General features: G+C 38.2%; 1 pseudogene; it reads right to left on the minus strand.

Moving 5' to 3' along the window:
- Window positions 1-317: 317 nt before the first annotated feature.
- On the minus strand, window positions 318-5,066 carry LOC137249883 (uncharacterized; annotated as a pseudogene).
- Window positions 5,067-12,095: the final 7,029 nt, after the last annotated feature.

Below are 12,095 nucleotides of genomic sequence, written 5' to 3' on the forward strand. Positions count from 1 at the left end.
CAAACTTAATATACTCTGTGAGCTCTGCTCAACTGAGTATAATTACGTTCGTATGAGCAAGGCAACATTTGACCAACTTTTACAAAAAATTTTGCCACTCATAACGAAACGGGATACAATAATGAGAGAAGCGATTCCCCCTCATCACCGCCTTGCTTTAACTTTGCGCTTTCTAGCTAGTGGCAATAGCTTTAAAGACTTAAAATTTTTGACAGCAATTGCGCCCCAAACGATTGGGAAAATAGTTACAGAGACTTGTGATGTCATAATAAGTCAATTGAAAGATTTTATTAAGGTAATTATTTATTGATTAAATTATTTGTTTTCGACTAAACAAGAAAAGTTTCATGTGTACATATGTGTGTCTGAAAATTATTGGTTTTTTGAAGTAAAAATAAAAATAAATTATTCGTCCGTTTCAAACGATGCAAAGAAATTTTGTAAGTTTTCTACCGAGCTCGAATTAATGGATGATGGATCTTCAACGATTCGTACGTTTTGTGTGACTTGAGGTGACATTCTACTACTGTTTATGGACGAGCCGCTACTTAAAGGAGTCGGAACTCTTATTGTATAATTCTGCATGTGTTGGGGCACCGCGTAGCTAAGTTGCGTAGACGTGCGTATTGGGTATTGGGGAATGACATTTGGTGTTAATATTTGGCTTGGGTTAAAAACATTTTGGATTTGAATCGCGTGTCTAAATTCCAATGCTCCTAAGCAACCTTGAAATAAAACATCTGATATGATTTTCGCGCAATCGTTTTCTGGGAGGCCTCCATTTCACTATATTGCGAAGCCCACGATTGAGCCAAGGAGTCACCTTCTGTGGATTCGCGGCTGTTGGCAAGTCTCTCGCATGCAATTTTAATAAGTGTATCTTCTTCAGAAACTTTTCTTTTGCTTGGTCGAATAGTGAATTCCTAAAAAGAAAGATTTATAAGTTTTTCATTACTTTTCAGCTTCCACAACAGAAAAAGATTGGAAGGTAGAAGCGCAAAATGTTGATGCACGCTGGAACTTCCTAAATTGTATAGGCGCAATTGATGGAAAACACGTCAATATAACAAATCCACCTGGATCTGGATCTTTTTATTATAATTATAAAAAACAAGTAAGGAAGGCTAAGTTCGGGTGTAACCGAACATTACATACTCAGTTGAGAGCTATGGAGACAAAATAAGGAAAATCACCATGTAGGAAAATGAACCTAGGGTAACCCATGTGGTTGTATGACATGTGTATCAAATGGAAGGTATTAAAGAGTATTTTAAGAGAGAGTAGGCCATAGTTCTATGGATGGACGCCATTTAGGGATATCGCCATAAAGGTGGACCAGGGCTGACTCTAGAATGTGTTTGTACGATATGGGTATCAAATGAAAGGTGATAATGAGTATTTTAAAAGGGAATGGGCTTTAGTTCTATAGGTGAACGCCTTTTCGAGAAATCCCCATAAAGGTGGACCAGGGGTGACTCTAGAATATGTTTGTACGACATGGGTATCAAATGAAAGCTGTTAATGAGTATTTTGAAAAGGAGTGATCCTTAGTTCCCTAGGTGGACGCCGTTTCGAGATATCGCCATAAAGGTGGACCAGGGGTGTCTCTAGTTGTACGATATGGGAATCAAATGAAAGGTGTTACTGAGCGTTTTAAGAGGGAGTGGGCATTAGGTCTATAGGTGGACGCCTTTTCGAAATGTCGCCATTAGGGTGGGCCAGGGGTGACTCTAGAATGTGTTTGTACGATATGGGTATCAAACGAAAGGTGTTACTGAGCATTTTAAGAGGGAGTGGGCATTAGGTCCATAGGTGGACGCCTTTTCGAGATATCGCCATTAGGGTGGGCCAGGGGTGACTCTGGAATGTGTTTGTACGATATGGGTATCAAATGAAAGGTGGTAATGAGTATTTTAAAAGGGAGCAATCCTTAGTTCTATAGGTGGACGCCTTTTCGAGATATCGCCATAAAGGTGGACCAAGGGTGACTCTAGAATGTTTTTACGATATGGGTATCAAACGAAAGGTGTTACTGAGCATTTTAAGAGGGAGTGGGCACTAGGTCTATAGGTGGACGCCTTTTCGAGATATCGCCATTAGGGTGGGCCAGGGTTGACTCTAGAATGTTTGTACGATATGCGTATCAAACGAAAGGTGTTACTGAGCATTTTAAGAGAAAGTGGGCATTAGGTCTATAGGTGGGCGCCTTTTCGAGATATCGCAATTAGGGTGGGCCAGGGTGACTCTAGAATGTGTTTGTACGATATGGGTATCAAATGAAAGGTGGTAATGAGTATTTTAAAAGGGAGTAATCCTCAGTTCTATAGGTGGACGCCTTTTCGAGATATCGCCATAAAGGTTGACCAAGGGTGACTCTAGAATGTTTGTACGATATGGGTATCAAACGAAAGGTGTTACTGAGCATTTTAAGAGGGAGTGCGCATTAGGTCTACAGGTGGACCTCTTTTCGAGATATCGCCATTAGGATGGGCCAGGGGTGACTCTAGAATGTTAGTACGATATGGGTATCAAACGAAAGGTGTTACTGAGCATTTTAAGAGGGAGTGGGCATTAGGTCTATAGGTGGACGCCTTTTCGAGATATCGCCATTAGGGTGGGCCAGGGGTGACACTAGAATGTTTGTACGATATGGGTATCAAAGGAAAGGTGTTACTGAGCATTTTAAGAGGGAGTGGACATTAGGTCTATAGGTGGACGCCTTTTCGAGATATCGCCATTAGGGTGGGCCAGGGGTGACTCTAGAATGTTTTTCCGATATGGGTATCAAACGAAAGGTGTTACTGAGCATTTTAAGAGGGAGTGGGCATTAGGTCTATAGGTGCACGCCTTTTCGAGATATCGCCATTATCAAATTAAAGGTATTGATGAGGGTTTTAAAAGCGAGTGGCCCTTAGATGTATATGTGAAGGCGTTCTCGCGATATCGACCAAATGTGGATCAGGTGATCCAGAAAATCATCTGTCGGGTACTGCTAATTTATTTATATATTCAATAACACTAACAGTATTCCTGCCAAGATTACAAGGGCTGTTGATTTCGCCTTGTAGGACTTTTTCATTTTCTTCTACTTAATATGGTAGGTGTCACACCCATTTTACAAAGTTTTTTCCAAAGTTATATTTTGCGTCAATAAACCAATCCAGTTACCATGTTTCATCCCTTTTTTCGTATTTGGTATAGAATTATGGCATTTTTTTAATTTTTCGTAATTTTTGATATCGATAAAGTGGGCGTGGTTATGGTCGGATTTCGGCCATTTTTTATACCGAGATAAAGTGAGTTCAGATAAGTACGTGGGCTAAGTTTAGTAAAGATATATCGGTTTTTGCTCAAGTTATTGTGTTAACGGCCGAGCGGAAGGACAGACGGTGGACTGTGTATAAAAACTGGGCGTGGCTTCCACCGATTTCGCCCATTTTCACAGAGAACAGTTAACGTCATAGAATCTATGCTCCTACCAAATTTCAAAAGGATTGGTAAATTTTTGTTCGACTTATGGCATTAAAAGTATTCTAGACACACTAAATGAAAATGGGCGGAGCCACGCCCATTTTGAAATTTTCTTTTATTTTTGTATTTTGTTGCATCATATCATTACTGGAGTTGAATTTTGACTTAATTTACTTATATACAGTAAAGATATTAAATTTTTTGTTAAAATTTGAATTAAAAAAAAAAAATTTTTAAAAAGTGGGCGTGTCCTTCATCCAATTTTGCTAATTTTTATTTAGCACATATATAGTAATAGTAGTAACGTTCCTGCCAAATTTCATCATGATATCTTCAACGACTGCCAAATTACAGCTTGCAAAACTTTTAAATTACCTTCTTGTAAAAGTGGGCGGTGCCACGCCCGTTGTTCAAAATCTTACTAATTTTCTATTCTGCGTCATAATGTCAACCCATCTACCAAGTTTCTTCGCTTTAACCGCCTTTGGCAATGAATTATCGCATTTTTTCGGTTTTTCGAAATTTTCGATATCGAAAAAGTGGGCGTGGTTATAGTCCGATATCGTTCATTTTAAATAGCGATGTGAGATGAGTGCTCAGGAACCTACATACCAAATTTCATCAAGATACCTCAAAATTTACTCAAGTTATCGTGTTAACGGACGGACGGACGGACATGGCTCAATCAAATTTTTTCTGGATCCTGATTATTTTGATATATGGAAGTCTATATCTATCTCGATTCCTTTATATATGTACAACCAACCGTTATCCAATCAAACTTAATATACTCTGTGAGCTCTGCTCAACTGAGTATAAAAATGTTCCATCATTTTAATGGCAGTGGTTAATGCTAATTACGAATTTTTGATGGTGGATGTTGGCACAAATGGAAGAGCGTCTGATGCCGGTCTTTTTAGCGAAAAAAAATTTTTTTCATCTCTAAAAAGTAAAACATTGAAAATTCCTGACCCTCAGCCGCTTCCAAACTGCGAAGAAAAACTACCATTTGTATTCGTAGCTGACGATGCTTTTCCCCTGTTAGAAAATATCATGAAGCCATTTAGCCACAACACACTCAAGGAAGAAGAAATAATTTTTAACTACAGGCTTTCTCGGGCGAGAAGAATTGTTGAAAACTGTTTTGGCATTTTAGCATCAAGATTTAGAATTCTCCTACAAACTATTAATTTATCACCAGAAAAAGTCACGAAAATTGTGTTAACCTGTTGCTACTTGCATAACTTTTTACGGAGGCAAAATGAGGAGACGTATTTTGAAGGTGGATTCGATGTTGAAGAAACAGATCCCGGAGCGATAGAATACGCCGATTGGCATAATGACCATGGACTTACAGCTCTTCAAGCTTCTTGTGCAAAGAATTCATCCAATTGAGCAAAAACTACTCGAGATAAATATTGTAATTATTTTAATACAGTGGGAGCAGTTCCGTGACAGAACAATATATTAAATATAAGAAAGTGAATCACTTACGGAATAAAAACAAAATGAATGTTTGTGTTCACAAAAAAAAGAAACAATAAAATTTTGACTTTTTTTCTTACCTCAAATGTGTTTGTATTTTCATCCTGCATTGTGGTAACGCCTGCCAAAGGTTCTTCTTGATCTTTCAAAAAGCATAGCACATCATAGCACCAAAGAGTAGGAACATATTCATCCTCAGCACCAGCACCAGACTTCAAACTATTTCTCTTTTTTTTTATTCACGCCGGTATTGCGCCCGCAAACTACTTATTTTTTTATAACTGTATCCTTTGTGGCATCAGGATCTACTTCTTTTAATTTTTCGATTAAAGTCGCATAATCATTATTCTTTTTAATTCTATTACAATAATCTTTGCTTTTTACTTGCCATAATGATGGCAAAGATTTATAGATTTCAATAAATTCACTCAGAAATTTTTTATTGTCCATTTTACTTTTCCGCGAACGTCTGTTCTGTTCAGAAATTACTACGATTATGAGCTATTTCGCCATACACGCACGAACAATTCGCACAAATGTTCGCCAAAAATTAAAATATTTTGATTTTTGGCGAACATTTGCGCGAACTGGCAAACACCACCGTACACGACGGAAAAGGTCGCAGAAACATGACATAACGGGATGTTCGCGGAAATGTTCGTGTCGTGTATTTGGCGCTTAAGTAGTAAAACGCTATATGCGCAATGTATTAGTTGTCGCATCACTCATAATTTGCGCAAAGTATTTTCGTCTTTTAGAAGTAAATAATCATTTGTTATTATAATCATATATGATTAAATTACTAGAGGTTTGTTCTCCAATGGTGACAGAGCTTTGACACTCCCTAATTTAAAAATCTGGATGGGTTGCTTTTACGAAGTAAGTAAAACGGCGAATAATTCTATCCCCTTCAGCCATAATTATAGTAGACTTAAGTAGTATATTAGCAGTGATAATAAATTTGTAAATGCCAACAGGTTTTGAGAGAAATAATTCATTTTCTATTAAATATTTCGTGAATTGATAAAGATTTATGTTTGTTTGACCTTTCTTTCAGAATTTGTTTGAAAAATGCCGTACCTCAGAATTATATTCAAAAATACACTATCTTAAAATTTGTTTCAAAAACTCCCTACCTGAGCATAAGTTCAATGCACTTTGACATAAGAGGGAGCTAATAAAAGGCATTCTGAGGTAAGGCATCGCATAGTTAATAAATTCATCATAAAATTGAAAAAAAATGTTCTAAGCAATTATGCAGCTTAGTACTTATCGGGTATTTGTGAACTGATTGCTTATTTCTATTACTAATATTTTTCGGAAAATCGTAAAGAAATAACACAGTTAACGAATGCCAACTCGATTTGAGAGCAACATGGCTGCAATTGTCAAAAAGTTTGTCAGCGGAGGAAACCTCTTGTGATTGAATCATGATAATCATACATATTGGATTAGTTGGTCGGGGCGTATGAGCAACATTTTTCATATATGATGTGGAAATGAAATCAAATTTTGTATACATAATCTTACCCATTTTCAGCACTATTATTCAAGTTTTCCGTCATTTTTTTTAAGGATCAGCATTGCAGAGTAACGGGAAAGTTCGTTTAAAATTTTAAGTTGAAAATCCTCATAGTAAACGAGAAATGACCCCTCGACTTTTATTATGAATAATAAAATAAAACCGTTTAATAAAAATCAAATTTTGTTCATTATTCTTGATTTAAAAAATATTGGCTTTAAGGTAATGGTCATTTATAACACGGTTCAACACGAAATTTGACTTTGACTTCAAAGCATTAAATTTCAATTCTTTAGGTCGTAATTTGACGAAAAAAAGGACGTGTGGCACTCGGGGTCTGCCGCAGTAAAGCTATTGCATATTATCAACTTATGCAATTATAATATTTATGCAACATTTTGTTTTCTTTGATATTAATTCAAGTTACACTTTTTAAGTGTGGTGACCGATAAGAAAACAAATCTTTTACTTTTATTGAATAAATGAGAAGTTAATATTGGTAAAAAAATTTTATTATTATCTTACAAGATATGTACATACATAGGTTATTCAGGAATATTATAATTGAAATTATAGGTTTATGGTAGGTTAGGTTAGGTTAGGTTGCAAAGGCTGAGCCGAACACTATGGTAACAGCTCACTACTTAGGCCACCAGTGGGCCCATTGTAATACCCTATACGGTCTCAAAAGGGGACTCCTACCCTGCGTAAAGCGGGTCAAACCACCTCGTGGAAATTATAAATTATGCCAGAGCCTTTACTTCATAGCAAGAGACCTCAGCGAGATCATGTAGAAAAGGTTTACCAAGGATAGCCATCCTACGCCTACTAAGCGCTGGACAGTGACAGAGAAGGTGCTGGACGCTCTCTTCCTCTTCTGTACATCTGCAGCTGCGACAATAGTCGAAGGTCGTTACCCCCATTCTAGCACCCTGCGTGCCTATTAAGCAATGCCCTGTTAGAACCCTTATCAGGGACGATAGAACTGATTTATTTAAAATCAGAAGCGCTTCTGTGCGCCCCTTGTCATATGAGGGCCAGGTTTGCCTGGATGTCTCACACGATGATATGGCTGACCATAGTCCATTTGCGATCCTTATAGTGCTTGTGTTCACACGAAGCCTGAAAGTGGCCATGGGTATGCCTACCGAATCGTTTCCCGGAAGGATATGGTCGGTGGTGCCTCTTCTGGCCAGCTCGTCTGCGCTGCAATTGCCTTCGATATCCCTGTGCCCAGGTACCCATATAAGGCTGATACTGAAGTGCTGAGCGATCTCGTTAAGAGATCTGCGGCATTCAGTGACCGACTTTGCGTTGTCGACGAATGAGTCCAGGGCCTTTAAAGCGGCCTGGCTGTCTGAGAAAATAAACACCCATTTACCATCCTTAGGCATAGACCCTAGATGATTCACAGCCCTGTGTATCGCCAGCATTTCCGCTTGGTAGGTTTATGGTAACTGAGATAGGAAACATACGTTTGAGACTTGATATCCTCTAAATATCTTGAAAATACCGCGTCAATGGTGGTCCCATATTTTGTTGTGGATTCTTTGGGTCATTATTTATTTTCAAAATGAATTTTACAAAAAGAAAATTTGCTAACCGCTCTGATTTTTAATCAGCGAAATTGATGTTGAAATCGCCGGCCAAGATAAGTGGAAATTTATTACCATTTGTACCAAGTACTTTTGCCCCTTGTTCAGAGTACTCCAGTAAAGTGCGATGAATAAAATGCTCTACCTCGTCCAATTTTGGATTCGGAGAAATGTAAATTGCTACCATGGCAATGTGTAGACCATTTCTAAGCTTGCATAAGCACGCACAAATATCTCCAACAAATGAGCGCCTAACATTAACATCGCTAACGTGTGCAATATTTATTTCAATATTCGGAGTCATAATATTATTTATATTATTTTTAAATATTTAAATTTAACTTTAACTTAAACTTTAACTTTAAATTTAATTTTAACTTTAAATTTAACTTTAACTTTAACTTTAATTTTAACTTTAACTTTAACTTTAACTTTAACTTTGACTTTAACTTTAATTTTAACTTTAACTTTAAATTTAACTTTAAATTTAACTTTAACTTTAATTTTAACTTTAACTTTAACTTTAAGTTTAACTTTAACTTTAACTTTAACTTTAACTTTAACTTTAACTTTAACTTTAACTTTAACTTTAACTTTAACTTTAACTTCAACTTTAACTTTAGCTTTAACTTTAATTTTAACTTTAACTTTAACTTTATGATAGAGATCGAATTTTATGTTTTTGGCCTGTTGCTAACACCGAACCTTTTCGAACCTTTTTTAACAAATATCCGTTATGGTTTTTTTTTGATTTAGCCGCCAAGCCCGCGATAAAATCTATGCAATAGCTTAAAAATATATGGCATGAAAAAGTTTGCTTTCCTATTTAGGAAACCGCTTGAATAAAATTTTTCAAAATCTGTGGTTTTGATTTTCACTTGAAAATGAAACAATTCAAATAAATATTTTTATTAAGTTTCAATATCGAAATAACTTACAAAAAAGTGGAAAATGATTTAAAAGTGTACACTTTTACTTTTTTTTTATGTTCATAGGTACTATCCCGCAATAAACCCCAAATATAGTCTCTCATCATGTTTTCATTATATTAGCCATGATAACGTTGTTCGAAGAAGAGCCTAAAAGCTCTGCTTTACTTTTTGGTAAATTTAAATGTAATCAAATCATTAAAATCTTCGGTAGTGATGAAATGATGGTTTGGTTGTTCTGGTGTCGGCAAAAACTCCTTATCGGCATTGCTTTCATAAGAACTAAGAGATGATCCACTTCTCTGCGATAACTTTTTCGGTGGCTCTGGGACTGGTCGTGTCAGATCTTGTGCGACTGCAGCAGAAGAAGATACAAGATCAGGGTATTCGATAAGTTTTGCATTTTTAACTCTACGTTTTTTACTTCACAATGCAAAAGTCGCAGTCTTAAACGTGGTCTTTTGGTTCTCGCCAGATTCTTGGTGTTGCAAATTTCATAGATCTTTTCTCATCTCGATACCAACATGAGATATATAAAGAGAAATCAATACATATGTCTACTTTATTTAATTTACTATTTTAATAACATTTGCTTACCTTCCATACATAATTTACAATAACTACAAACAACATGTGGAGCCCATGTCTTGTATTAATTCCAAACAGGAGAGCCAAAATATGATTCGCAGGTTTTACGGAGGATGAGGGATGTATTTAGTTCATATTTTATATCTCGAACTTTAATAAATGCCCACATATCTAACAAAAAGCATCACCTTCGTATTGTAACGAATTTTCTGCAAATCCTCTTATTTGCAATCCTCTGCTAAGTTCGAATCACTAAACTGTTGAATAAATAACTCCAATTTGTAATAATGCAAAATGGCCTTTATTAAAGTACTTCACAATAACACTCAAACTGTGCAACGTATTTAGCTTGCTTAATAGCCACACTGATTGATAGCTCAATGAAACTCTACTATTCAAAATAATACTGCTATTGCTCGCTAGATATCGTCTTAATCGCAACTGCTTGACAACTCAAATCAAACTGAATTACAGCGCCTCTACATCTGTCGCCTTTTATACTCTTTGGTTTCCTCGTTCGCCTCTTCTAGACGCTTCCAGAATCTACTAGTCCAGTATCTCTCAAACTTCTCAGCTGTAACTACAATTGCACGATTGCTTGCATGTGTGAGCGACACTTCCACAGATATAATTGCCTACATTTAGGAGCATCTCAAATAAGATGTCTGCATATGGTTGTGCCTTGCTTCTCAGCTGCGTGTACCTACATATGTGTAGACATAATGATTGATTCGTTTATGTAGATACATAATGATTGAATTATTGATGGGAATGTTTGTAGTTTACAGTCTCTCGCGCACACATAGGCGTAAATGCATCTGTGTGTGACATCTCTCGGCTGCCTTATATATGTGTATACATGATTTGTTTTTTTTTTTTTTTTTTGTGTTTCGTGGAAGGAGGAAATGCTTTATGCACTGACCGGGATATTTAAGCCTCACTGCAAGACTCTCCGAGTGTAGGACTCCCTTCTTCCATGAAGGCCTACCCACTAAAACCTAACCTCCCACGGCCCGCGCTAATCCCCGTACCTGGGACCGCGTTTAGCATTACTTCGGGTACGGGTGCGCGCTACGTGAGCTCTATGGCTACTCTCACGCTAATGGGCTAGGCATCCGTCTTCTCGTTTACTGGTAAGTTTATGCCTCACATATGTGCTGACCGTATCCCATCTGTCTCTTCGACAGGTCATGTTATTAATGACACTGCCCGGGGATAGGTCTCCAAGTACATCTTCTACCCTCCTTCGCTGATGGGAGAAGTGCCTGCATTCGAAGAAGGTGTGGCGTACATCGTCTATTTCCCCACAGTACAGGCAGCTCGGGCTATCAACCTTGCCCATTCTGTGTAGGTATTTGCGGAAGTAACCATGTCCCGTTAGAAACTGGGTCAGGTAAAAGTCTACCTCTCCGTGCGGTCGCTTCAACCATGGATTCAGTTCAGGGATTAGTTCCCTAGTCCACTTTCCTACGATGCTGTTGCTCCACTGATCTTGCCAACGTCGGATCGATTCTTCTCGCGCCTGCATGGCAACAGCAGCTCTACTTGCTTGCGATCCGTTGTCATATATTGTTTTTCTTTCCTCAACGAGAAGATATATCGGTATGGTTCCCGCAACGACGAGGACAGCTTCAGCTGATACCGTGCGGTAAGCCGAAGATATTCGCAGCGCCCCTCTGCGTTGGACCGAGGTGAGGGCGACTCGGTTCTTCCGGTATTTCATTGCGTTCGCCCAGATTTCTGCACCATATAAGAGTATAGAATCCGAGGCTGATGCAAGCAACTTCCTTGTGCATGGCTTTGGCCCACCTGTGTTTGCCATTAATCTACTCAACTGCGCTATTATGCGCGCAGCTCTTTCGCAGGCCCCTCGTATGTGATCCGAGAAGTTGAGTTTGCTGTCTAACCTCACTCCCAGATATTTCGTTGAAGCGAGTGTTTCTATTGGCTGGTCCCCAACCATCATGTTCCTGGTAGTGGGAATACGTCTCTTTGTGAGGATGACGATCTCCGTTTTGGCTGTTGCTAACTGGAGACCGTGCTCAGCCATCCACCTATTTACATTACGCATGACCTGGTTTAATTTTAGCTGTGCCAGCTCGCAGCTTGGTGCTGTTATCACAGCTGCCACGTCGTCTGCAAAGGCAACGAGGAAGGTGCTTTCTGGCATGTCTAATCGAAGAAGACTGTCGTAAGTTATATTCCAGAGATCGGGACCTAGTACTGAACCCTGGGCTGCTCCACCTGTTATTTTTACCTTTTTTTGACCGTGAGTACTTTCATATATTAGATACCTCTCTCTTAGGTAGTCCCTTAAAATTTCTAATAAATATTGCGGTACTTTGAAAGTGCTTTCTAGTGCCTCAAGCATGTCCTCCCACCTAGCTGAGTTAAAAGCGTTTTTGACGTCCAGCGTGGCCAGCAACACTATAGGTCTTGCTCTGTGGCACGCTGTCTCGGCTTTCTTGACTGCGTCTATAACTTCTGCTATGGCATCGATTGTGG

Source organism: Eurosta solidaginis, chromosome 4 (assembly GCF_040869045.1).
Source record: "Eurosta solidaginis isolate ZX-2024a chromosome 4, ASM4086904v1, whole genome shotgun sequence".
Classification (NCBI taxonomy): Eukaryota; Metazoa; Arthropoda; class Insecta; order Diptera; family Tephritidae; genus Eurosta; species Eurosta solidaginis.